Source organism: Nansenia antarctica (genome assembly GCF_963989245.1).
Source record: "Nansenia antarctica genome assembly, chromosome: 6".
In the NCBI taxonomy this organism is placed as follows: domain Eukaryota; kingdom Metazoa; phylum Chordata; class Actinopteri; order Argentiniformes; family Microstomatidae; genus Nansenia; species Nansenia antarctica.
The window spans coordinates 17,223,682-17,224,102 of record NC_137676.1 but is presented as its reverse complement, the minus strand read 5'-3'; positions in this window follow the sequence as shown (position 1 = coordinate 17,224,102).

Below are 421 nucleotides of genomic sequence, written 5' to 3'. Positions count from 1 at the left end.
AGAGAGATCAGCAAGCTAGAGCGAGAGAGAGAGAGAGAGAGAGAGAGAGAGAGAAAGAAAGAGAGAGCGATAAGAGCAAACAGAGTGTGAGAGAAGGTGGAAAGGGAGGAACAGAGTGAAGAAAGAAAATGCTGTGAAAGAGAGATAGGGGGAGAGAGAGAGTGAAAGAGAGCGTGAGAGAGAGAGAGTGTGAGTGAGCGTGAGAAAGAGAGAGAGAGAGAGAGAGAGAGAGCGTGAGAGAGATAGAGAGAGCGTGAGAGAGAGAAAGAGAGAGAGAGAGAGAGAGAGAGAGAGAGAGAGAGGGAGAGAGAGGCTAACATTATCAAAGCTGGATGTTCCTGTGTGCTTTACTGCCCGCTGATCCAATGAGCACTCACTCTGTTACTCACCACGCAAAGACACCCAGAGAGGTAGGTGACCG